General features: G+C 41.3%; 1 protein-coding gene and 1 long non-coding RNA gene across 2 annotated transcripts in view; one reads left to right on the top strand and one right to left on the bottom strand.

Moving 5' to 3' along the window:
• ADGRL2 (adhesion G protein-coupled receptor L2) overlaps positions 1–27,750 on the bottom strand; it is a 250,265-nt gene that overhangs the window by 218,217 nt on the left and 4,298 nt on the right. The gene's annotated exons all lie outside the window — the stretch shown is intronic.
• Positions 25,743–27,750, top strand: part of LOC308586820 — a 53,272-nt gene continuing 51,264 nt past the window's right edge. Inside the window, exon 1 of the long non-coding RNA XR_014008066.1 lies at positions 25,743–25,947. This is a non-coding gene — a long non-coding RNA (uncharacterized lncRNA). The remainder of the gene's footprint in view (positions 25,948–27,750) is intronic.

Here is a 27,750-nt window from a genome sequence, read left to right as displayed (position 1 = left end):
GCACTTTTGGCTGAAAAACAGAGATATCTATAGAGTTACTTAATGTTGATTAAATCCTAGTTAATGGGATCAGAGCCGCAATAGGAAATGGGTCTTGGAATAATGTTTAAAAGTCACTAATTAGATATTTCACTAATTACATATCCCCACAATTTTTGCAATAAGTATACAAATATTTAGCAAAGTTCAAGTGTCATTTCCAACTGATCTCAGTTGCTGATATTGTTTGTGAAGTATATAACCCATTGTAAACATCATCTTGCTTGTGTTTGCAATATGTTATTTGTGTGTGTAAGAGAGAGAGGGAGAAAGAGAGAGAAAGAGAGGATATTGATCTGTGATAAAATGTTACAGAAAACAATACGCACCAGCCCCACCAAAATAATGGTGAAATATATATATGACATGATATAATTCTTAACTAAAATACTTCATCCTTACAGCTTGTTATAAAATGGAAAGTGTTACATTTACTTCTCATATTTATTGCTGCCCACTTTTTGTTCCACTTGGACTTGACATTAGAGGTGATTTATATGTTACCCTGGAACTGCTTGCAACTTTTGTTTCTCACTCACGTTAATTCACACAAGGTGGCCATTCACAGATTTCAGCCTCGGCAATGCCTGTGATCTCTGATGCTCCAAAAACGGATGCCAATCACAGCTGCTGCTTTAGTTTTCCGTGCGCTAAGGGCTGCTCGCACGCCAAATTGTTCATATTGAGGAAAAAGTAACCTGTGAAAAGTATCCTATGAACTAGATATTAAGAGCATATAGATATTCCCTTTATCACAGAGTCTAGAGGTGATGTCCTGTTCAGACTTACACAAGCTGCCTTGACATAATAACCGTGCTTCATCATGGTATGATCCCAATTTTTATTTTTGTCCCATTTTGCCCAACTTACCATGCCACACTTCTAGGGGCATCACAACAATTTGGTAAAGTCTGGTTTTATTTGCCACGGGCCATGAGATTGCCATGACACAGTTTAGAAGTACTGCAGAGTTCACAGACTCCGCAAAGGTTACCCACAGAGAATGGAAAGGCATAGAATGAATGCACACCCACACAAATAAAACAACCCAGTCGGCCTTTTTCACAGAGAGTGTAGCATGGGGCCAGTGAATTTCAAGCGCAGGGCCATTTCAATCAAAACTATTGTGATGTGTGTGTATTTGTCTGGGTTGTGGGGTTTTTTTGGGGGGGAGGGAGGGGTAGAAAAATCCAGCTCACTTTCTCTAACACAATTCTATTTAATTTTAGGTTTTGTAACATTTCCCTTCATGTCTGCTATACATGCAATTCGGGTTGATCCAGTAGGAACAATTCAAATACCTACTGGATAAAGCACTTGAGAAGACTAATGGCCAATCGTTATGGATTATTGCCATGATTCTCAAGGAATTGTATACAACTTCGCTGTGTATGGGCTCTAATGAAAGGGTTCCTGACAACACTTTCAGCCAATTGTACTGACAGCTGCATTCTTGGGGAGAACACATTTCCAAAAGGTGATTGAACCTATCTGACAAAATGGGTCAAATTGCGCTCCCAGTTACAGCCACACAACACTCTTCCCTCTGCTAGACAGATAAATTGCTGAGTATGAGCAGCTACTTTGGGAGAATACATCTTGGTACATGTTATATCTCCTGCCATGTGAGCAAAAAATCATTAAAGCCTTTCTCCTGGAAGCAGTTGCAAGAATGAAAATGGACAGGGGTGCAAAATTCAGCACCGGGAAAATCTGAGCATTTATCTTTCATTTGCTTATGCAAGTTTCTAGCCCTTAAAAAAGGTTTGATATAAACTACAGCATGCCACAAATAGAAAACAGATTCAGTGCAGAAGAAGATATAGAAACAGCTCCAAAATGCTCCAGAAAAGAAGCCAATCTATATGTTTACATAGTAAACCAAAACTAAAAGGTCTCATTCCCAGCCAGTATTACCAATGATCAGGGATGATAGGAAGCATAATACAACAACATCTGGAGGGTACCAGGTTGAGAGAGCAGCTAACCCATCAGAATTTGGAAAATTCTCTGGCCATTTGATAAGTTTCAAGAGCTTTCAACACCTCTCCACCCTGTTCTGAAGCAAATAACTGACTTGCTTGATGTATTGCATACCACTCACTAAGGTTGTACAAATGTTGAATCACACTTTAATCCACTTTGGCTCTAAACCAAATTTAAGTGTCTTTTTCTGGCAATAGATCTTCCCAATAGGCTACTATGTCTGGATTCAGTCTAGTCTGATTGAATAATGCTTTGCTTTTGCCTTTGCATGTTGGAACAAAGACTCTTCCAAGCTTCAACTGCGCCCATGGATGAGCAAACATGGTAAATCATTCCGTGTATACTGACTAAAGTGAAATATGCCAAGGATGCACCCTTAAAAGGCACACTAGGATTATTATTATTATTATTATTATTATTATTATTATTATTATTATTAATCAAAGATATTTATATACCTTATAAGCACTAACATTTCCAAGCAGTGTACATAGAAATAAAGCATACAGAAAATAAAGCAATAAATAGCCATCACAAAACGAAACACTACCTTAAAATGCACAAGGCAACAATAATGTCTTTGTCAGGTTCAGCCAGGAAGATGCCTGTCTAAACTCACTTGGAGGGAGTTGCACAGGATTGGATCCACAGTACCGAATGCATCTGAGTCACGGGGAACCACCAACAGTAACCCCACAAAAGGTCTCAGTGAACAAGCAGGAACAAAAGGGATTGGGCAGTTTGTAAGACATTCGCAGCCCAAACTATTAACGCCCTTGTAAGTTAATACAAAAACAATGAACCTGTCCCAGTAACATGTGGGCAGCCAGTGAAAGCTTTTTAGCATCAGAGTTATGTTCTAGTGGTAGTCCCCATCAACAGACTAGCTGTAGCATTTTGTACCACGTGGAGCTTCCAAACCAAGCATCATCTAAAGCACACTGTGATAATCATGTCCTGTCTTTTGCACCCAATATTGATGCAATTGCTTTAAGTGGTGAGGTATGCATCAACAGAGTTGCATTTTCAAATGCCAATGCCAGCTCCTCTTGCATAAAATGCATTCAGTGGTGCTCCCTTCCGGACCTGGGCCACCTCCCCTTCATTGCTTCTGCCACTTCCCATTCATGTCCACTCCCTCTAGACCAGGCTCACCCAACCTCAGCCCTCCAGATGCTTTTGGCCTACAACTCCCATTATCCCTAGTGGTCAGGGATGATGGGAGTTGTAGTCTCAAAACATCTGGAGGGTCAAGGTTGAGGAAGCCTGCTCTAGACCCAATCTGTTCAGCTACCTAGAGGATGAGGTGAGTACTGTTCTTTCATCTAGTCCAGTCATTTCTTACTCACTTGAAGAGAGCAAGTGAACAGGAGAAGGATCAATGGGGCTCTGAGGTTTGGCATTGGGTCCCCTGATGGAGTGTGGGACTTGACCATAACAGCCCCAGCTGGATACTAATTACTGTTGAATTTTATTTGTTTTTTGGTTGAAAATGACCTTGGGCCAAAATATAGCTCTGTGTGTCTGTGTGTTGCCAAAGACCAACCAGAATCCAAGTTAAGAGAGAAATGTAAAGTTTTGAAAGCAGGGAATTTCAAGTCTGGCTTAAACTGTATTTCTGCCTTTTCATAAAGGCCCTGGAGTGTGTCTAACTTAAGTTGCAGTTTTGGTTGGCAGAGATGATTTAGAGTTCCCATTTTTCATGGGGAAGAAGCTGTGAAATTTTCTGGACTCTTTCTGGAACATTCTGTAAGACTCACTTAGTCTCAGCGTGCACCTCAAAATGAGTGACCAACTGTGCGAATCCCATGGTGCAGCTGAAGTGAGGCAAAGCATTTCTTCCTGAAGCTTTGTTTTCCCAAAGGCAGAACATCCGATCAAGGGATTCCCGCTAAGCGTTCAGGAAGCCCCAAGGTTTTTGCCAGAACACAGTTTCAAAACCGCTGTGGTAAGTTCTGAGCGGCAGACAACTTGAAAGGAACTCAGTACAGAGACTAAAAGGCACACTGGGAAAAGCTCTCTCAGGAATGTGACACTGTGGACAGGCTCCCAGTCTGAACCCCTTTTGCAGAATACGTTAGCATAAGGTGCAATCCCAGTGGTGTAAACCACGGGGATGGGACCTCAGGGAGCTGAACTCATTCTTTCATAATCTCCAGGGCTTCACTAGCAGCACTGCATCAGATCAGGTGTCATGATCCTGGCCTACTTTACTGAATAGGTGATGTAATTGTGTAGTCGCCATTGTGTCGTTTCCAGAGTCTCATCTTACCAGTGCTTCTGGAGAGGGATTCCCTTTGCGCCATGCTCTTGCTTCCTCATCCCTGCTTCCACATTCGCTCCACCTCCAATACATGCCTCACCTCCTCAAGAGACACGGCCCTTTCAAACTCCTCCCCAGACCCCAGTCAGCCATTTTGCAACAGTTTTTGAGGGACTTGATTGGTTCCCGGTTTCAGCCCTCTGATCTGGCCACCAGTCCACCTTGCTGCCTCCTTTGTGTTCTTCAACCCTAAGTCGTAACCCCTATGCCAGGGATAGCAAATCTCAGCCCCAGGGGGGCCAAATGCAGTCCTCTAGGCCTCTTTATCCAGGCCACACCCCTCACTACCTCTGCTCTGTACCCTCTTCAAGTGCTTTGAAGTATGATAATTCATCTAGACCCAGGTTTCCGAAACTTGGGTCTATAGCTGCTTTGAAACTACAACTCCCATCATCCCTAACCACTGGTCCTGCTAGGTGGAGATGATGGGAGTTGTAGTCCAAAACAGCTCGAAACCTAAATTTGGGAAACCCTGATCTAGACATAGGTGTAAGTTTGCATGTATGTAAGTAAGAACCTCTGAATTTAGTGTAGTCTATCTGATAAGAATTAGCTCAGTTGTGTCACCCACATTTGGCTTTTGGCCTTCAGTGGGCAAGCAGCCCTGGAGAAGTTCTCCAAGAGCCAATGTGGACCTCAGGCTGAAAAGGGTCCCCTGTTCCTGCTTTAAACCATCTACTAATCTTATGATTCTTTGCTTAGCCCCACTTCCATTCTCATAAAAATGTAAACTGCTCACGCCCCATTTCCTTACACATATTAATTTTAAGGTCCCCCTCTCCCTTTCGCAGGACTATAAAATTACTGTATGTATTCCACAACGGCCTTTCTTTCTAGAGTGCATTGTTCTTCTTATTGCAGTGTGTAACGAGGCTGTTGTTTGCAAGCCCTGCAGGGAATACCTAATTAAAACAAAATTATTTTCATTGTTAGTGAGTTTTTTAAATTCTCTAGCGTAACTCTATTAATTTAAGACTGGCTCGGATGCTGCATTTGGCTGCTTTCTCAGGTGTCTCCCTAGCATCAGAATCATGTGACACTGTAACATGTGAGCTGGGATCTCTGCCATGGCAAACCTCCGAGATCCCCAGAGCATTGGGAAATGGCATAAATTGCAAGAGCTGAGATCCATGAACTCTGAACACACAGCATTGCCTACCCAAATGCAGACGCCAGGAGGGTCACTATACATATGTAAAAGTGGGGAAATCAAATGCGCAAAACAGCTTTGAGATGTAGCACTCCAGACTTTTAAAAGGCAACGTGAAATATTCTTGTTTTCGGGTTGTTGTTTTTTAAATAAAGGTGTAACGGGTAAAACAAAATTTCCAAACAAGTAATACTTTGCATTTTGTATCATACGGTTAGCGACACAAATCAATTTTAATGACTACTGGTCTAAAGTATTATTTAATAAATGGCAAAATCATTGAGTTACTCAGAATACTTGATAATTGTTTTCTTTCTCTTTTTTTCCAAAATAAATTCTACACATGACTAAGGAAACACCCATTTCCATTTGTTTTATGTTAAATCAACATCTAACCACTCTGGTGATTTCATTCAAAGAAAACAGAAGGAACGCATTAGCTTTGTGGTTAGAGAGATTGATGGGCTTCAAACATTTTAACATGGATGAGGACTCCCCTCCCCCCCCCCGCCCTCCCAACTATGGAAGCCGATGTTTTTAATTTAAACAGATTCTGGTGAAATGGAGATCATTTGATTCAGCAAAGCTATTCCTCGTTCCTTAGGCAGAAATTAAGTTTAGTATTTTTAATTAACTAATATTCGAGAGGAACCTTTGTTTAAGGAGGCAAAGAATACACAACAGAAACATTTCTGAGGGGAAAACCAGACATGACATGATTACATAGTGGGTGGGTGGTGTCTAGGAGCACATGAGAAAGGAACACTGTGTGTGTGTGTGTGTGCGTGCGCACACACACACACACACACACACACTGCCTCCCATCAGTATATTGCCCTAGTTTAGCCTTTCTCAACCTGTGGGTCCCCAGATGTTGTTGAACTACAACTCCCATCACCCCTAGTTAGCAAGGCCAGAGCTCAGGGATGATGGGAGTTGTAGTCCAACAACATCTGGGGACCACAGGTTGAGAACCACTGCCCTAGTTACTTCTGTCCCTTCACCATTTCTTTCATAGCTTCAGGGAACAGAGCATAGTCCAAACTCATGATCTGCTGGGATTAGTGAGTTTGGAATAGATGGACCTTGGGCTACCACAGCTGAGCTGGAGATACACTGGCAACACTCCCTTAACCTGGCTGAGCCTGGGCTACACTAGCTCAGCAGGAGTTCAGCCAAAAGAAATTAAACTGGCAGAATTTGTGCTGGCATAAGTCCCCCAAAGGGTTGGCAAGGCAAGGAGCGACTTCTGCCTATTCCAAACCTCAAGTCAAGCCACGTGACTTAGCATCCTGGCAAAATTCATGCCAGCAAAAAGGGTTGGTGTACATCAAACTATGTTTTGAAAGCTCATTGTCCCACTTCCAGGCTCAGAGCAGCTCAGCTGGCAGCGGTGCAACTCCTGAATGGCATTTGGAACAGGGGTAATTTATGTCAGTTTAATTATTATTTTTAGATCCCTGAAAATTTGGTCCAGTCGTGACCGACTCTGGGGTTGCGGCGCTCAACTTGCTCTATAGACCGAGGGAGCCGGCGTACAGCTTCTGGGTCATGTGGCCAGCATGCCTAAGCCACTTCTGGAAAACCAGAGCAGCACACGGAAACGCCGTTTACCTTCCCGCCAGAGCGGTACCTATTCATCTACTTGCACTTTGACGTGCTTTCGAACTGCTAGGTTGGCAGGAGCAGGGACCGAGCAACGGGAGCTCAACCCGTTGCAGGGATTCGAACCGCCGACCTTCTGATCATCAAGTCCTAGGCTCTGTGGTTTAACCCACAGCGCCTCCCGTGTCCCTTCCAGTTTAAATTAAGCCAGTGTAAATTCCACCAGATTCCTGTACTCAGGATGGCTCTGCCCCCATGCTAGTAAGAAGAAAGGCAGAAAGATTCAGTCCTCCTCTTCCACCTGATATGCTTTCAACTGTTCCCCACCCCCAGTGGTGATCCATTAGGGAGAATGGGGGCACTGCCACTCCTGAACCTGTCCTCAACCAGGCCCCACCTGCCAGCCTTCTTACTTCCAACTGGTCCAGGGAGGGATACTGTCTGTCATCTGCCACATCCTTAGTTGTCCTTGTAGAACTCATCGAGGAAGAGGATGGAGAATGGAGAACTAGAATTAGTTAGCTCTACTTGTCAGAGGAAATGAGACAGGGGACCTCATTATTCTGGCTTCTGCCAGCACACTGCATTAGTTAAATTCAGGCTTTAATCTCAGATGTAGTTTTCTGTCTGCTATTATTGCTTTCAACACTACTCAGAATTACTGGCGATTGTTATTTCATCCAAATTACGCCTTAGCACAAATGTGCCAGCTTGTATACACCCCGGGAGCACATTGAGGCTGCCTTGTTCTTCCACAGCTGTTTTGCCACTGTGCCAGAACAAGCAAAGGCATGGCTTGGCTTAGCATGAGGGTAGCCAATGTAGTACCCTCCACATGTTGGTGGACTACAACTCCCATCAGCCCCAGCCAGCATGGCCAAGAGTGAAGGATGATGGGAGTTATACTCCAGCAACATCTGGGGGGCAGCAGCACCACTTTGGCTTAGAGCAGCGGTTCTCAACCTGTGGGTCCCCAGATGTTGTTGGACTACAACTCCCATCATCCCTGAGCTCTGGCCTTGCTAGCTAGGGGTGATGGGAGTTGTAGTCCAACAACATCTGGGGACTCACAGGGTGAGAACCGCTGGCTTAGAGATTCAGACCTCTCCGGACTAACCGTGAGCCTTTTGGTTCAGTGTGGTGCACAAAACCAGGCCATTGGGGAAGGAAAAATAACCCACTTTGTTTAATTGAAAGGAGGTATAAATGTGTTTAAATATATACATAAAAACGGTCCTTTCTCAGCTCAGGAACAAGATTGTATTCACTTCATCAGTACGTGTCTGGTAGTGAGTCCCCCATGCAATCAAACCAGGAATGAAGCCCACTCCCACTTCAGAGCAAAAAGCCTTCTAGCTGACATTTTACCATGCTTCTGTCAAGCCACCTGGTGTGAATCTAGCAGCTGCAAGAGCTGTCATTTTTGTTTCAACAAATATAAAGGTCTCTGATTCAGTCATTCTTCTCTCCCCCCCCCCCCCCATTACAAATACCTGAAGCAGAAGGGTATTAATATCAGTAAAGTATAGGAAATCAAAGATATTACATTTCCGTCTTCTCCCCACTCTCCTTAAATAAGCATTTGCTTTTAAATCTGTTGGATTTTGACAAATACTGCTCCAGTCTGATTGAAAGCCTGGTTCCGCCTTTCTAAAAACAGCAGTCAAAAGAGTGATATCAATGCCATGCTACTGTTGCAAAGAACATCAATCACATGCCTAATAGTAGTTCTAATTATATACTCACATTAAATAATTCATTAAGATGCTATTGAAGATTTCCAGTACAAGAACTGTGCAGCCATTTATAGTCTAATTGACACCCCAAATAAAAAAGTTGCGGGGAAATGGTATGAGGAACAGGTTATTCTCAAACGTGAGGATGCAAGAAACACCCATTGGCACAAGCCTGATCGTCTATTTTGTATAAGTTTTACAAATGCCATGTTAATGGAAGAGTTGTGTGGGAATTGTTCCTTTTCTGCTTAGCTTTGCTCTCTATGAAATTGGAATAAAGTCCATAGGCATCTTCTGCAGTAAAGGTAAAGGGACCCCTGACAATTAAGTCCAATCACAAATGACTCTGGGGTTGTGGTGCTCATCTCGCTTTACTGGCCGAGTGAGCTGGCATTTGTCTGCAGACAGTTTTTCCAGGTCATGTGGCCAGCATGACTAAGCCGCTTCTGGCGAAATCAGAGCAGTGCACGGAAACACCATTTACCTTCCCACCAGAGCGGTACCTATTTATCTACTTGCACTGCGTGCTTTCGAACTGCTAGGTTGGCAGGAGCTAGGACCGAGCAACGGGAGCTCACCCTGTTGCAGTAGTGCTGGGCAATATAGCGATGTATCGCCCAAAGCCAGTTTGAAGTCCATATTGTGATATTGATTACATAATTTTTTGACCTGGCAATATATCACGAATCATGATGTGTGTGTGTGCTATGCAAAAACCATAATGTGGGGGAAACTGTGAAGCCATCCAATAATGCTCTCAATTTCTGCAGCCCCTGTTAACTCTGCTGGACCAGCTCTCACCTGCCTCATGCAGGGGGAAGCGAATCACAAGAGTAGGCGCCAGCAAAAATCACAATGCAGGAAAAACCGTGAAGCCAATGCCTCTGCATAGCTCCCTCCATCCTTATTTCAGACATTGTGATATATTGTGGTATATCACGATGTTTAGCTGGTGATGTATCACAAAGTTGAAAAACAGATATTGCCCAGCCCTAGTATACAGATCCTACTGCCATTGCGTGTTGGCAATAGGACTGATCCAGGGCTTTTCACTGCAGCAGCCTGGGAGATGCCCCCAATTCTGGTCTGGACAAGTGCTAGGGTGGTGAGGTTGCTGCACTCTATCAAGACCCCACCATTGGCAGCCAGGAGTTAAGACTGCAGCCTAAGTATTCTTGTTCTATGGATTTGGTGCAGGAACAGTCAAGCAGGTATTCCAATTTGACCTTTGAAGTCATAACTAAAATCAATGCCGAAATAAAACAAAGAAGCATTGGAGAATAGGTATGTAGGGCTCACAAACGCAGAGGGATACTGACTCAGTGTGTTTCAACGTTGTATATTTATGTCTTTGAGGCATAGAGCACGCTGGATGTGGTACTGATTAAGGCAACATATTTTTTATGCTTATTTACACCACTCAAAGAGAAGAACTGAGAAGCTTGCACAGTATCAGCGAAAAGGAATCCGCAAATAGTGAGGAACTGATCTCTGGCCCCCTTAGCTTACGTCCATTCCCTCCCTCGGAGGAATTTCCTTAGAAATCAGATCATTCTTCATGAACTATCAAAATGTTGGCCATTATCGTTTTCATGAATGCCCATTTAAATTAATTTGCAACATGCTTTAACCTTGGCACTTTGCTGCAATTGTGTTCTGAGTTTACTGTAGCATTAATCATTAGAAATCTGTCATCACACAGTGGTTTATCTTGCTGCCAGAAGCACTGACACCAAGTCTTTTATTATCACGTTGCATATTAGAGTAAAAGAGCCAAATTTCACTCTGACCATTCCTTTAAGTTGGCTTTGCTTCGAAGAAAAGCAAGTAACCAACCCAAATTTTCTTCTGTGGGCCTTCGTCCTAGAATAGGATCTGTAATATATGATCCTCATAGATATAGATAACAGGGCTAAGCCTGTTGCGGTGCAAATTCATGAATTGTGGCTAGGATCCATAGAGCTACTTTAGGCATGCTGACAAATATATTGCTATTATTCATAAGTAAATAATAGCATATTCTCATTATCCAGGAGCTGGAGTCAATCCAATCTGTTTTGGACGTGGTCACATTCCACTTTAAAAATGTTCACGTTGTATGGGGGCTCTGTGATCCAGCCAGGCTTCCATACCCTCCAACATTTCTCCAATGAAAATAGGGACGTCCTCTTCCATCACCATCATCATTTATACCCTGCCCATCTGACTGGGTTGCCCCAGCCACTCTGGGTGGCTTCTAACATGTATAAAAACATAACAGAACATAAAACATTGTTCCCTTTACCAGGCATGTATGCAAGTGCTGAGGGACCTGCACTGCCATTTAGCCATGGAGCAAGTTTTAAGGTCTTGTTACATATAAAACTGGACCAGGCTACCTGAAAGACAGACTTCCACTCCAATGCCCAGAAAGGACATTAATAAGATCAACAAATGGATGGAACCCAGTGAGTCTTGCCACAACTTGACAATTATCGGCTTGTGTTAATGCAATGGCAGGCATTTTCATTACTAGCACTGGTGTTAAGGAATGCATTTCCTACTGAAATAGAAGAGTCACTATCTGTCTTGCCATTCCACCGCTTTTGAAGACGTACCTGTTATACAAGCATTCCCTTTGATCTCTTGGCCTGAGTCTCCTGTTATAATTGCTGTGTTGTTTTAATGGGATTGGTTCTGTTTTAACTATGCATGTACATATTGTCATGCATGTATATATTAATAGGATGGTTTTGTTATGGATTTTAATATTGGATTTTATCACTTCATGTTGGCGTAACTGTTGTTTATATTTCATAAAAGGGCTTAGAAGGCTATTTTGGCATTAAGCTGTGCATAAATTAATAATAATAATACGGGGCAGGGCCTCCTCTGTGTGGCACTCTGACAATGAAACATCTTCCCAATGGAAATCATTGGGCCTCATTGCTGCTCATTTTTTGGTGGGTGCCTAGGATGGACTTTTTCCAACCGGCTTTTAAAGGTTTTATGTCTAAAATTTCAGAAAACTGCTTTTAGTTTGACCATATATTGATGAAACTGTGTGTATATGTGATCCCTTCATAATTATCTGTGTCGTGCCTTTAGTAAATAAAAACAATTCTAAAGTCAGGATAGAAATGCTGAAGAAAAAGGAATAAATTATTTTTTAAATCCTAACTCCAAGCATTACTCAAGGCTATAGAAATATAAAATTGTGGTATTTATGTGGAGTCAGAAACTAGCAGTTCTGGGAACTATTTTGCAAACCATGGCTTGTGTTAATCACAGTGAAGGCAGCTAATCCACTTTCCCAGTATTTCTGCCAGCAAATTAATAAGCAGTATTTTTTTTTACGAATGTCATCCTATATCTGCCATTGAACCATACAGTTTAGCAAGTGAAGCCATGACACACATGGGATCTTAACCAATGTTAAGACAACGAACTATGGTTGTTGTTGCTTTGCTGTACATTATACTTGTACCCAACCAGTGGTGAACATATCTTAGTTTACCTTTGCTCTGAATAATATGAGTGTATCAATTGTGTTTACTTAAGAGCATAATAGTTCACTCATTTGCGGTAGCCACAAAGCATTTTTTCTTTGCAAATGGACTTCCACTACTATTACATTGAAGTGTTTTGGAGCAGCTTTGTTTATAGAAATGAATTAAAACCACACAAATTTCACAATGGTTATGCCGTACGTTGTTTATATATTTCTTAGGAAATGCTTAACATTTTCTTCTAATCTATCATGAACAACACATTTTGAAGCGGGGGGCGGGGGGGGGGAGCATAAGTGTGCCACAGACATTTGCAAGTTCAGTTAGTGGTGCTGTACTGTCTCCAGCAGATGTTAGCTAAAGAAGCAAGGCACAGCTGAAATGCAAACAGTGAGAAAAATCAGCTAATATATGGTGGCTAACTACTGAGATATGGAGTCTGTCGGCATATTTTGGGTGAAATGCAGCTAAGCACAACTCATAGAAAAGCCTCTATTTTTTCCAATGTTCCAGTTGATGAAAGTCATGTTTAAATGCCCTGTAGTTAGATTATTAACTTCTGCAAAATAGAAACAGATGTGTGTCTTAGTATGCCATTAAATTTATGATTTACATAGTACCCTTGAATGCATCAGCAGAGGCCAATGATTCTAATTTGCTCTAGATTTACAATAACCTGATCTGGCTTGTGTAAGTACTGCAACACTTTAAACAAAATTAGAAAGCCATTGCATTTTGTTTGATTAAAGATGCAGTTCTCATCGGGCTAATGAGAAAAGTTAGAAAATGTTTCTTCCTTTATGGATGTTTCTTTCATAAACACAAGCGCTATGTCTTATACATTTTTTGCCACTATTTCCTCATTCTAAGGATAATGTAAACCAATTGTGTTATGCTGGAATCTATCTGATATAATGCCAAAAATGAAACAAAAATGTGTAGCAAGTTTCCTTAAGGGGGGAGTAGCACCCTTCATTTTCAAGGTTTTAAATGATATACTTTAAAATATTTCTTTCCTTGAAAATATACAATTTGGAGCTTGCTCAATTACTTTATGATACAACCATGTGCATCTTAACCATGTTCAGTCAGGCTTCCAAATACAGTGGAACCTTGGTTGTCAAACGTCTCCACTGATGCACGTTTCAGCTTTTGAATGCCGAAAACCTGGAAGTAACTGCTCCGGTTTTCGAATGATTTTCAGAAGCTGAACATGCTTCATGGCTTCCGTTTGGAGTTTCCCTATTGTACTGAGGCTTCCACTTTCAGTTTTCAATTTTTGAACGTTTCAGAAGTTGAATTGTCTTCCAGAACGGATTACGTTCAAAAACCGAGGTTCCGCTGTACATATATAGAGGACTGCAGCTGCAATGCACAATGTTGCTTCACTTGCTTGAATGGCGCTGTTCAGCCTTGTTTTGTTGCATCTAATATGGCTGCAGGTAGCCCTTAGCCAAGTGGCTTTTTTTGATAGTGACACCCCAGTTATGAAATGTCTTCCGCCATGTTTGCGGTCTTTTCAGCACTAGGTGAAGACTTTTTTGTTTACCCAGGACTTTTAAATAGCCAGTGTTTTATGGGCTGCTATTGTTTTGTTCTGCAATTTGATTGTTCTTTAGTTTGTGAGCTGCCCAGAGAACTTGTGGTCTGGGAAAGCTGCATATCAGAAATGGTAATAGTATCGGAATATTAATGTTGTTGTGATGATGGTGAAGGAGTAAACAAAATAGGTTAACAACTTTTCAGCCAGTGAAGGGCTGATTCTCCAGGTATCTTTATCCAGTACAGTGGTGCTCCGCAAGACGAATGCCTCACAAGACGAAAAACTCGCTAGACGAAAGGGTTTTCCTTTTTTGCGTTGCTTCACTAGACGAATTTCCCTATGGGCTTGCTTTGCAAGACGAAAACGTCTTGCGCTTTTTTTTAAAAGCCGCTTGAAGAGGCGCAGTTGTGACGGACCGTGCTTCGCAAGACGAAAAACATCGCAAGACGAAAAGACTCGCGGAACAAATTCTTTTCGTCTTGCGAGGCACCACTGTAGTTGATATGTGGATCACAAGCCAGGAATCTTCCTTTCTATTTATCCAAACTAGAATGTGCACGTCTTCCAAGCAAGAGAGCTATGGAAATTCTATTTCAAACAAGATGGGAGACATGGAGGAACAGGAATCACAAGTTTTCCTCTGCATCAGTCAATGTGCATTGCTAATGCTGAGCCAAAGCACAATGACGCCTCTATTTGTCAAACTTTCCATCTACACACCAAAGGGCAAATATTAAACACTGAAGCAATATAATGATTATATATTTTATATTATAATGTGAAGCAGATGCACTTTAAGGGGATATTGGCTCTGAACATCCATGTGGCCTGCCATCATAAGCATTGTAGAAGTGAACAAGGGCCTGATAAGTGGATTTGACTTTTCAGAACAATTAATATTTCAGGAATTTAATTATCAGTAGACACAAAAATGTTAGGCTGGGCCTTTAAGTTTTCAAAAGACATGTCAGATAGCAAAGTCTAATACATATACTGTGTGTGTGTGTGTGTGTGTGTGTGTGTGTGTGTGAGAGAGAGAGAGAGAGAGAGAGAGAGAGAGAGAGGAAGTATTGTTCTATAACATGTCCTTTTGATTTTGCTTAATCTCAGATGAAATGTTTATTAATTTCCCTAATCCTCCTATTTTAATTATATACAATTAAGCATAATTAAAACTTGAATATTTTAATTTTAATAAACATTTAATCATACACACATTCTTTCTTTCTGTTTTCCCCTTCAAACAGTGGCGCATAATATAAAGCCCGTACAACGAGCAACCTGCCAAACTAAATACAGCTCACTAACCAAACAAGTGGGCTACTTATAGGAATGACTGCAAACTTTTTAAAGTTTAATGTGTCAAAAGTTGTGTTGTTTTGGCATAATAGGATTTGAAATTTGTTGTTCACTGTCTAGAAGACCCCCAGTAGTTAGAGCTGCAGAATAGTTTACAGTTGTACCTTGGATCCTGAATGCCTTGGCTTCCAAACAAATCTGCTCCCGAATGATCGAAACCCAGAAGTGAGTGTTCTGGTTTTTGAACGATTTTTGGAAGCCAAACATCTGGTATGGCTTCCACGGCTTCTGATTGGCTGAAGGATGCTTCTGCAGCCAATCGGAAGCCATGTTTTGGTTTCTGAACGTTTTGGAAGTTGAACAGACTTCCAGAACGGATTCCTTTCGACTTCCAAGGTATGACTGTATTTGTTTCTGGTCAGTGAGAGATCACATGCTTTGCATGAACAGGTCTCCAGGCTCAGTCCTGGAGAGTCACTGCCAGTATCAATCAAGCTTGATAGACCAGTAGTCTGACTTGGTAGCTTCTGGTGTTACTATCTCCTAGTTCAGGTCTGGGAAACATATACGTAGCCTTTCAGATACTGTTGGACTCAAATGCCCCAGCCCCCATGGCCAATGATCAGGGATGACAGTCAGTGTACAGTTTCCATGTCATGTCCCACCCTGCCAGGATGCAAAGGATGGCAATACCTGCATTTTAAGGGGTTGGATGACATGATCCTCATGGACCCTTTCAACCTATGATTCTTTGGAGGACCAAGATTGTAGCTTACATATGCATTTATAACCAGCCCTGTTTCTGGATGCTCAGGTTGCACATGTGAACCAAGGCATTTCCCACCAACTGCAGGGCACCCTTGAATGATACCTTCACCACAGTTATCCACAATTTACCGTAGTTTTCTTCAGGTTAGGTTACTACAATGAGCTCGAAATTTGTCTGGAAGCCACAGCTGGTTCCAAGATACCTTGGTAAGATTATTAACAGGGGCAGCTCACACCAGTGTATTATCCTGGGGTCCAGTGACTTTCAATACTTAGTTTGAAGTGCTAGTGCTGGTATTTAAAGCCCTGAATGGCTTGGTATAAGGGTATACGAGGGATCACATGCACCCATCTCTTCCTGCTCTTCCACTGAGATCTTCATCCATGTTCCAGGTGTCTTCACCTTCAGAGGTTAGGTAAGCCGCTACTGAGGTCAAAGCAAATCCCTTTTGGTTGTAACACTACCCCCAGTCAGTATGCTTAGTTCCTTTGCTAATCTCTTTTAGGGGCTGAAAGAGAATGCCTTTCTTCTTTGAGCTGTTTTTTATTGCTTGTATTTGTGTTCATTGTTATATTTCATGTGTTAAGATTGATCCTGTGGTGTAGGTTGTTTTACGATGAGATGTTTTTAACGTGAGTCACCTTGGAAAATTAATGGGGAAGGCAAATATATAAATGCATTAAAAAAAACAAAATTAATGCAAATTTGTATGCCCTCAAATTCAGAAACCATATACAGATTTACTCTTAAGCAATTCATTATTTTAACTGAAGCTAATGAGACTATTCATGTGTAGACTTTTGGTAAACTGGGACATGGAACTCCGGAAGAAGAATCCACAGTATAAATTAAGTCAAAATGAACAAATCTTTTAAGTTGACTAAGTTAGACAAAGGATCCCTTTCGGCAATTTTTTTAATGCACCTGAGTAACTTTTACAACCCCCAAACAATTGTTCAGATGGAATATACAATCAAGTGTTTGCAGAAATAGAGCTTTAAAGTCGCATTCTAGTGTATGTTTTTAAAATCCTTAAATCAAAGGAATGTAAATTAGTGTTTCTGGTTGTGACCTACCGGTATTCACTTTACTGTATGTTCTATATTACATCCTTTAACCTCTAAAATAGGGTGGTCATGCTGGTGGGGCAATGATTTCAGCAAACACTAGTAATGGAAGAGGAAGTATTTCAATATCCATAGGGGTTGTTACTATTGATCTATATAAATACACAAAGACACACACACAGACACACACGATTTGTTAACTGCTGCTAGAGGTGAAGGATTCATAGGGTATGATGAAAACAATGAAATATACACAGATATTTCTGGAAGGGTAGCTGTGTTAGTGTCCGTCTATTTCTTATTTTTTTTATCCAGGCTTTCAGAATTTTTGATTTTAATTTTAATGGCATTTTGGATGAACGCTTTGCTTGCTGCCTTGAATACTATTTTGGAAATAAAGGATGTAAAGAGAAGAAGTACTCTCTTGCAGCACAAACGAGGTTGTAGAACCTTAAAAATTAACACTTTATTATAGCTTATACTGTTATATGCACTGCTTTTTTTTTTCTTTCTAAAAAAAATGTTTAGGGGTACTCTTCATTTTCCTACTCATATTGAAATACTGCCCCTCAATGAAGCCAAACATAGATTCACAAAATGTTTAGGGGTATTTGTGTCCCTGCGTCCCCTCCAGAAAAAAACACTGGTTATACGACATATTCTATTCTATTCTATTCTATTCTATTCTATTCTATTCTATTCTATTCTATTCTATTCTATTCTATTCTATTCTATTCTATTCTATTCTATTCTATAGCTTCTGTGCAGTGCAACCCACCATGAGATTCAGGAAGCATGAGATGGAGCATATTATACCTCTGAGCTCTTGACTCTGCCCAAATTAATGAAGATTAAGCTTTTGGAGACCAATGTTTTAACTTTCACTGAATTCACTGAGCACTGGTGGACTCTCCTTCTTTGGAGATTTTTAATCAGAGGCTGGATGCCCATCTTTCATGGATGCTTTAGCGGAGATTCCTGCGATGCAGTACGCTGGACTAGATGACCCTCAGGTTCCCTTCCAACTCTACAATTCTATTATTTTTCCATCTCAGTTTTGCCATCTGTAAAGTGGAATGGCAATGCTCACCACAGGTTTCCTGAAGTTGCTGCACCCAGAAAGTACTATACAAACAACAATAGAAATGATCTTTTCATGTCGCTTCCTGTTCGCAATCATGTGAGTCTTAAATGAGAATGAAGAGCTGTTGGCACCATATTATTGACTTCATTGTGAGCATGCTGAGTTGCATTTTATCTTAAAGAGGTTCGTTATTAATGTGTATACAATTTACATAACTCACTTTCCAATAAGCCCTTTGGCACAATCCTGCTCCTATTGAAGTTAACAGAGCTCTTTCCACAAGCTTCAGAGGATGCTGAGTTTGGCCTCATAAAGCGCCGCTTTGACAAGGCAAGGGAAGCTTTTCATTAGCTATTTGATGTTAACTGTCAATTATCTTCAAATGGCATCAGAAAACGCATTTCTAATAAAAGGGGGACATGGATACGCTACATGATTATATAAAAGTCTGTTTTAAAGCATTTTTAGGTTGACTTTCTGCAATTAAGAAGAAGATGGAAGAGCCAAACGGCACTTAATGTTTGCTCTTTGCTCTTTATTTTATTTTTTTAATGTAAAATCGTTAGCATGGGGCGGGATTCACCAAATTAATTCCATCAGTGGACTCCCTGTGCAAGAGCTTTTGCTTGTGTAATGGGGCTTCCCCCTCCTTCCCTTGTGTGCCCCCTGAAATTGCCTGAGGAGGGGGGTATTGGGAGAACCCATAGAATGCACAGAGAGGGATAGGAGGTCATTCCTCTCAAGCTGATAATATTTGTGGGGACAGAACCTTTGCAATAGTATGTTGTTGAATTCCACTTCTAAAAGAAAACCCCCCGGATCATATATGTTTCTAAAAAAGGTGTGAATTAACCTGGAGACTTGAAAGTGGGTTTTGTTTATTTTTTTCCTATAATATACACTAACTAACATAAAGAGCTACCCTATCCACAAGCCAGTTAAGCTGACTAAAATCAGCTTAATGGAAATGGCAAATCAGCTTCAATCTACATATTTCTATTTAAGTGAATTGTAAATCAAGCTAAGCGACATTTAGGTTTTCCCAATCCACTTTATCACCTCGGTGCAGGATGAAACAAAGCTAGCGGACTGAAATGCCCACTAACATTATTATTACTGCATATTATTTATAAACTAATGTAAAGCCACACTAGCTTAACCTACTGAGCGTTGTTGGCTCTTAACCATTAAAAACCAGCACAGCCTGGTTGGGGAGGGGGCTACATATCTTAGGACGGGCTTCTTCAACCTCAGCCCTCCAGATTTTTTGAGACTACAATTCCCATTATCCCTGACTACTGGTTCTGCTAGCTAGGGATAATGGGAGTTGTAGGCCAAAAACCTCTGGAGGGCTGAGGTTGAGGAAGCCTTTATTAGGACATGACTCCTCCTAGGAACCACCCATCTTCCTCAACTCATTCACCCATTAAGGTCTCCATTCAGCCCTGTTGAAAATTCCTGGTGAAAAAGGAAGTGAGGACTTCTACTGGAAGAAGTAAGACCTATTTTATGTTTTCCATGACACTGTATGTCTTTAAAAAAAAACCCTAAACAAAGAAGAAGAGTTTGGAATTGATATCCCGCTTTATCACTACCCTAAGGAGTCTCAAAGTGGCTAACAATCTCCTTTCCCTTCTTCCCCCACAACAAACACTCTGTGAGGTGAGTGGGGCTGAGAGACTTCAGAGAAGTGTGACTGGCCCAAGGTCACCCAGCAGCTGCAGGTGGAGGAGAGGAGATGTGAACCCGGTTCACCAGATTACGAGTCTATCACTCTTAACCACTACACCACACTGGTTCCAAACGAGATAAAAGTATTTTTAAACCTCTATCATTTTTAAAATAAAAAATATGCGATCAAAATCATAATAGTCAACTTATGAATACCAAAACAACCAGCAGAACACGGCACATACTTCCTCATGCCCAGTAAAGCAGCACACAACTGCATTCAGGAGTCATCCTCCCTGAAGGCATCCCTCGAAAGCCACATCTGAACCAAGCAGTGAAAGGAAGCCAAAGATGAAGCCTGGCAAATAAGTACTGGGGAGGATATTAGCAGTGGGCCTAGCAAGCTGGGAAAATAAGCTACTCTTGTGTGTTTTATCGTGTTGGCTGTTTTTATTGGTTACAGTGCTTTTAATACATTGAAGATTTTGTTTCAATTGTTTTATTGGATGGCTTTATTCTTGCTCCTTTGAGACTTGAGTCTTTCTTTGGAGAGGCAGCCTGAGGATTTTGAAACCAAACAAAGCAATCAACCAACCAAATAAATAATAAAACTCTTACACAAGCTCTTACACAATTTTTAAAGAAGCGACTGAAGTTTGGTCAACCTCCGGGAGCCGGGGAAAGAGTTCCCTCTCACTGGCTTACTTCCAGATCCCAAATGGCATGCTGGTCAGTCACTAGTTCTGAATCCAAAGGAAAGTTTTGTGCAACCTTCACCCTAGGATAGATTTGATGATTTTCCAAAAAGCACTGAGCTCAGTGGCCTCAATTATGCTTCGCTGCAACTCCATAATTAGAACTTTCCCCTAATTTCTTTCACATTTACGTACACATGGCTTTTATTACTGACATGGCAAAGCCCAAAGTAAATATACATACATACATACATATATATATATAATAGCTCCCCTACTGGGTGAAGAAATATCATCGTGCCCACCGGAGAAACAAATTTGCAAAGAAACTGATGCAGTTCCCTGAGTGCTAGTTTAGAACAGATTTGATACTCTGGATGTGAACTGGTTTAATAATGATTCCAACCTCTCAAGTAATCTAAATAAAGCAAAGTTGCACTTTCCCATGACTGCTGTTCTTTGAGTGGTGTTCTGTACAATCATATATACAGCAAGTGTGCAAGCCCATTCATGGCATTGTCTAGAGCTTTAACTCACGAGGCCTTTGGCCAACAGTTTTGGCGCATGCATGTACAGAATGGGAAAAGATAGTAGAGAGAGTGGGAGGTGTGATTGAGGGAGGGACAGAAAAACTACTCAAATACAGTCTCCCTTCCCACAAGAATAGATGGCAAGCATTGAAATGGCACTGAATATACATGACTTAGAGCAGTGATGGCCAAACGGCCCTTCAGCTGTTTTGGGACTACAACTCCCATCATCCCTAGCTAACAGGACCAGTGGTCAGGGATGATGGGAATTGTAGTCCCAAAACAGCTGGAGAGCCAAGTTTGGCCATCACTGACTTAAAGGGAAGATAGCATTCAAAATGCCCCCATCTAGAAGCACCCATGTTTCCAAAAGAATGTAAAATCCCCCCTACCAAGCAACTCAGCCCAAATTTTTGTTACTGAACTTCCTAGCTCCGACAAAATCTTTTGCTGTTACCAAAGCAAGGTCCCTGTTGAAAAGTTTCTACCTTCATTATTTAATTTCTCTTTTCCCGCTCCAGAGCATGCAGCCAACACAATCAGTTAGAGTTCTTTATTTAGTATGTTTCAGAGAGAAGAACACCTGCTGGCTTCCTTAATAACGAGTTGTCCTTACTTGAGTTATATATATGAAAACTATAGCACAGAGGGGAGTTGAGAATAACCTTTACACATTAAAACTGTATTCCATTTTTTGTTTTGTTTTTTAGAAAAAGTCTAGCCTCCATGGTGAAGAGTGCCAGAATAAATTTGTTAAAGCTTTTTTGGGCAGAATAGATCATTTCTGTTGTTGTTGTTGTTTTACACACACACACACACACACACACACACACACACACACACTATACAGAAAAAGTGAAATTCAATTTCAATCTAGGCTTCTTGAAAACCGAAATGCTAATGTTATTGAAAGGAACGTTTTTCAAGAAGCTTTTAAATAGCATGTCTATGGGACAGATTTTTTTGAAGTGTTTATCTTAACCGTGTTTTCTGGGAGTTTCTTTGAACGTGCTGCTCTTTTCAAGTGAATTGACTAAAGGATAGTCATTTAACAGTTGGTAAGTTCCATAGCTTTGTAGGTATTAATAAAGGTCCAAAGTCTACACTTTGAACTGATAAAATCTGGCCTGGGCTGAATGGAAAAGTTTCTTTATTCATTCTGCAGGCTCTTTGCTCGACTCAGGCACAAGACAGATGTATATACCTTGAATGGAAAGTCTAAGCCACCTCTTTTAGGGTAGCTCTATAAACTGAAAATTGCATCAAAACCAGACGCAACTGGTTTTTTTCAATTTCCAGGAGAAGTTGACTATGTTGAATGCCAATTGGCAGGCTTTTGTGACAATCATGAAGACACCTCCTCTCTCTTTCCTGTGACAGTGATAAAGTTTCAGAGGAAACTAGGTTTGGCCAAACAAATACCTAGGGTGCCCCCCCCTTTGGACTATAGAACTAGACCATAATTCATAAGACAGAACTATTTAGTTTATATTACAAAAAATGAATATTCTGTGATTTCATGGTTTTCATCTAGGAAGCTGCTTTATATAGGTTCTGACAATTGGTCAGCATGGGCCAATATAATCTCCTCTAGCAGACAGTACATCTCTAATGTATGAGGCAGAACTTTCCAATACCTTACAACATTTCTCCAATGAAATTAGGGGTGTCCTATTCAACAACAACAGTTGTATTTATAACTTGCCCATCTGACTGGGTTGCCCCAGCCACTCTGGGCATTTTCCTAAATATATAAAAAATAATAAAACATTAAACATTTTTTTAAAAACCTTCCCTATAATAAAACATTAAACATTTTTTAAAAAACCTTCCCAGATGTCTTCTAAAGTTTGTCTAGTTTCTTATTTCCTTGGTTCTGCGGTCACATAACTCTATAGCCTCCAACATTTCTCCGATGAAAATAGGGATGTCCTAAGTGAAAATGAAATATTCCAGAATCACACTGGAAACTCGAATGGCTTCTGTAAATCCAGGACTGTTCTTGGAAAATAGGGACACAAGGAGGGTCTGGAGGCCTGAGACTGAACCTGGGATCCTTGGCCTGCAAAATGTTTGCTCAACCATTAAGCAAGCTGAACTTTTTCACATTTGCTGATGTTAGGTCATTTCTGGTGGCTGGACCAACATTGCTCAATGGTGCCAAAAGACCATTCAGCTTTGCAGCTTTCTCTATATTATTCATAGAGAAACTAAAAATGTGCACGTGTTGTGTGTGGGGGGGACCAGTGGCGTAGCATGGGTTGTCAGCACCCGGGGCAAGGCAAGTAATTCGCCCCCCTAACCCGTGGATTTGCGCCCCCTAACCCGTGGATTTGCGCCCCCTAACCCTAACCCCCAGATGTTGCGCCCGGTGCGGCCGGCCCCCCTGCACCCCCCACGCTACGCCACTGGGGGGGACCCTCCTTTGCTACGCTTGGGTCTGAGAGCAACAATGTCTTCGAAACCACACACAGACAACAATAAGCAGCACCTATGCAAAGATGTCAACCTAGCAGTTCGAAAGCATGTCAAAGTGCAAGTAGATAAATAGGTACCACTCCGGCGGGAAGGTAAATGGTGTTTCCGTGTGCTGCTCTGGTTCACCAGAAGCGGCTTAGTCATGCTGGCCACATGACCCAGAAGCTGTACGCTGGCTCCCTCGGCCAATAAAGCGAGATGAGTGCCGCAGCCCCAGAGTCATCCGTGACTGGAGCTAACCATCAGGGGTCCCTTCACCCTTTACCTTTATGCAAAGAATGTGCCTGTTATTCTCATGGACTACACAGACCTGAGTTCCCCGCTGTCATTTAAATCACAATGGATAAGCAGAGCCGGGGATAAGCAGAGCCGGGAGCTAGCTCTTTGGAACTGCCAGCATTGAAAATAATGTCTCCTATTAGGCTTTCCAGCAGCCAGTTGTATTCCAGCCAGCAACCCACAGCAAACAACAAGGTGCCACAGACAAACACAGACTAAGTCGCAGTCTCCATCAGCTTGTGTACTTTTATCTCTCTTCACAGTTGTGCAATGTTTACATTTTCATTTCGGGCGCCGTCTGGCTACCAAGCCGATGGGTGTGGTGTAGAAACTTAAATAGAAAAGAGAATTCCTTCAGTGGCACAGGAGATGTAAAAGCGTCTCAGTGTAAAGATACCAGTAAAGCTTGGTCACACTGGGGCTGCCCAAACTTTGCTGGATTACGAGCCTCGCCATCACCTAAAGAAGAAAAGAATAAAAGAAAGGAAAGCTCTTTCTGAGCCTCCCAAAGCACAACTAAGCTGGCTAAACCAGTGTGGTGCATATCCTCCAACATTTCATATTCCACCGCCATCATCATAATTTTATTATTTATACCCTACCTATCTGGCTGGGTTGCACTAGCCACTCTGGGTGGCTTCCAACATATATAAAAACATAATAAAACATTGAGCTTTAAAAAGTCTTTCCTATACAGGGCTGCTTTCAAATGTCTTCTAAAGGTTGTACAGTTACTTATCTCCTTGTCACATAACTCCATACCCGCCAACATTTCTCCAATGAAAATAGGGATGTCCTAAGGAAAAGTGGGACATTTCGGGACCAGAATGGCTTCTGTAAAACCAGGGCTGTCACTGAAAAATAGGGACACTAGGACAGTCTGGGAAGCAGCTTGTGCCTTACATACCCTGTGACCATGGCTCTGTTGAAAGGCCTGACCACACACTTTGAGCAGCAGTTGCAATGCATTGTGGGAATGCTGGTGAAGGAAAGGAGTATGCCTGTCTTTTATTGCAAAACCTTGGACTCCCACAGCCTGCCACAAATGGTGGCTAGTCCTATAACAACCGGCTAATTATGGCTCCATGGGTGTCAGTAGGACCAACTAACTTTAAGCCCTGGGAAGGAAGAATTTGTGTGTGAATTTGTAGGCTGCTATCCTATACACATTTACCTGGAAGCAAATCCTAATGAACAGTGGGATTTATTTCTAAGTAGACATGAACTGCATAAGGCATTCTAAATCTCCCAAGCTATAAAGATTTCTGGGATTGTTCCATTATCGGGTAACATGGCAATATAGATAAGGCATATGCGTTCAATTTCTGGCATCTCCAGGTAGGATTGAAAAAGAGTCTCTATGTTGCCATGTTTTTGTTTGTTACCCAAGACTTTTATTTGACTTCCATTTTCTTTTCTTTTCTTGACAGTTGCAAGACAAGCACAAATTTAACAAGTAAACATTTTCCTGTAACAACAGTATCTCCCTACCAAGACAATCCCTGGATGTAAATCTAACCAAGTAATTTGTGAAATGCACAGGAGTCCAACTAAGTTAACAGCCTAAGTTGCTGCAGAATGTTTCTTTCTACCTTGTCCTTATCCAGTTTGGTGGGTGAAAATTTATACTTCAAAACTGACCCTCCCATATTCACCATTTTCTCCAAATTTGTAGGGTTCTCCCCTGTCCTCATTATTAATTATGCACTACAAAGGTTACTTTTGCATATCATCTTGTATTCTGTGCCCCCTTTCTTCTCTATGCACTATTAAAAGTGTGCCACATGATACGTGTTTTTTTTCCTAGCAGAGGAGTGAAGAGATGTTTACATTCAATTTGACTCAGCTTTAAAAAAAAGGTGATGATCTTTTCGATCATTACTGACAAAACTGTATTTTACTGGAGAGAAAACAAATGATTTGACCTTGCGAGCCACATAATACATCTCAAAAACAAATCTGCAGTGCCTTCTTTTTTTAATAGTTGTGATTTGCATAGCTGAACTTTGAATGCACAAAGCCATAAATAGTTGTGGAGCTCAAGCTGGCATATGGCCCAGCTATGGTAGGGTGCCAGACAATTGGGGCAGCCGCACATCAAGTAAGCTATTTGGTCGAACAAGGTGATGTCTGACAAAGAGGTTACAAAGCTGGAGACAAGAACTTGTCATTTATCGGGATAATCTACAGCTGATAAACTGCACAGTGAGTGAACTACCTCTTGAAAAATAAGAAGGAGAGAGAGAGAGAAAGAGAGAGAGAGAGAGAGGAGCCTATCCATCTATTGTTTTTACTAATTAAGATGAATTTCATTCCTTAAAAATGAACTGATCAGATAAGTGACACCAGCATCCCCAAAGCTATTTCTAACGTATAAGAAGAAATATAGATATTTTACATTTCTCTGAGAGGTAAAAGCCACAATCTAACATGGTTTGCAGGAATTTACAGACGTTCCCATGAAAGTGTTATTGTTTATTTATTATTTACATAGCAGCACTAATGTATATGATATTGTTTCAGTAAACAACAACAGCAGCAGCAGCAGCCTGTTCTGAGGATCTTACAATCTAAGCTGTGTGCTGGAATGCATGTGGTATATGCATGGACTGGAGAGCATGAATGGAAGTTTTTAACCTTAAAAAAAATAATATTGCTGATATGTAATGAAATTCTCGGCAGTATATGGTCTGCATTTAACATTTACAGGTATCAGATCATTCATTAGCATACAGAGTGCAGGAAAAACGTTTTGATTAAAACCTAGAATGCTTTGACTATTCATAGTAATGTGCATTTAATCTTTATTCATTAAGCACAGCAAGAGGTGGAAATGAGAAAGAAAGTGTGTTTTGTTAAAGGTGCAGATTAATTACATTCCACAATTTATTTTCTTTGGCTATCTGACATTTATCACCCTACATATGATCTAGAAACAATAACAACAACAACAAAATCCCTTAAAGCAAAACAAAAACACTCTTAACTACATCAATGGAAATGATATGGGTGAGTTCAGTTTGGCTTTTATTATGTGAAAAAATATCAAACGAGTGGTTTAATGACCCTGAACACAAGTCCAGAAGTGAGAATAAATGAGAAATTGACTAACAACCTCATTTTAATATTCAGTGTTCTGTTAATGAATAGACAGGTTTTTTTGGGGGGGGGGGCAAAAAAACTAGCACTTTGTCCAGGATTCAGCCTCAGAAGTAAAAGGTAATCATGCAAAGTCTCATTCTTGCTCACCCCACCCCAAACACTAAACATCATTCTACCCTGCCACACACTAATAACTGTGGTCTTCTTGGTTTATCCGCTCAGAGTCAAACTAGCTGTGACCAGATCTGTGATTAAGATTGTGTATGTTTGGGTGTGGGGGAACCTAATCAGTAGCCTCATGTGGCCCCTTTGAAAGTTGGGAACATGACGTGCTGAAAAAGTTTGTGGAATTCTTTTCTCCCTTTCCCCAGTGTAAATCCTCCCCCTATTTGTTGCCGGGGGGGGGGGGGATCTCCGCATAGCGCCTCTTAGACCACATCCATACCATACACAGAATCAAAGAATAATCTGAAGCACATTTAGCACACTTTTATAGCACAAGACTGACCACAAAGAACTATAGATTATTGTCCAGGGTGCTGGGAGTTGTAGCTTTGTGTGGAGTAAGGTACAGTTTAAATGTGTGCTAAATGCACTTCAAATGTACAGTGCAGATCTGATCACAGTGCTTACCTGTTCAGTTGGAGGCAAAACTACATATTATCTCAGCAAATGCTTATTCCCAAACCTGTTTGTCAAGATGCCTGAATGCAGGGCTTAGCAAGTTACAAGAGAGAGTTGGAAAGCAGGAAGGAAGAGGTGCTTAATCACACCAATGTCCACCCAAGATCATTTTCCTTCATCGGGTAGAGACTGAAAGGAAACCTAACTCAGGGGGAGGAGGGGGGAACTTTTAGAAGCATTCGTAGGGGAGAGCGGTGGGCATGGGAAAGGTTAAGGATCCCA

Source organism: Podarcis bocagei (assembly GCF_964188305.1).
Source record: "Podarcis bocagei genome assembly, chromosome: 5".
Taxonomy (NCBI): domain Eukaryota; kingdom Metazoa; phylum Chordata; class Lepidosauria; order Squamata; family Lacertidae; genus Podarcis; species Podarcis bocagei.
The sequence above is the reverse complement of the archived record's forward strand: the minus strand, read 5'-3'. Positions and strand labels throughout refer to the sequence as shown.